The following is a 329-nucleotide window of genomic DNA, read 5'->3' on the forward strand; positions in this document are numbered from 1 at the left end:
GATGAGTTGTCCCATGTACATTTGGAATTTGAGAAGTTAAAAAGGAGTACATTCCTAGACAAGGTGTCTGTCTACGCCTAACTTAATATTGTTCAACCTTTTATTTTATTATCAACCCCTGCCTATGCCAACCAGGACCCTTTTTAGACATTTTTTTCTTCTATGGCATTTTAAAACAGATATACCATATATATAGATAGATATTTAAGCACTGTATGTATATTGGTGCTTTATATATCAAAAAAGTAAAATGTTTTCATTCTTCAAGTTTCCCCCGCTTGAAAATGCATGTAACACCAGCTATAAAAATAAACACTTAAGCCCCATTT

The 329-nt window shown here is 32.5% G+C and overlaps 1 protein-coding gene across 1 annotated transcript in view; it reads right to left on the reverse strand.

Moving 5' to 3' along the window:
• Positions 1 to 329, reverse strand: part of VEGFD (vascular endothelial growth factor D) — a 32,218-nt gene that overhangs the window by 30,513 nt on the left and 1,376 nt on the right. The window lies entirely within an intron of this gene.

The sequence above is a fragment of the Otolemur garnettii genome, unplaced genomic scaffold, assembly GCF_000181295.1.
Source record: "Otolemur garnettii isolate 467f Iridium unplaced genomic scaffold, OtoGar3 scaffold00051, whole genome shotgun sequence".
NCBI classification, from domain to species: domain Eukaryota; kingdom Metazoa; phylum Chordata; class Mammalia; order Primates; family Galagidae; genus Otolemur; species Otolemur garnettii.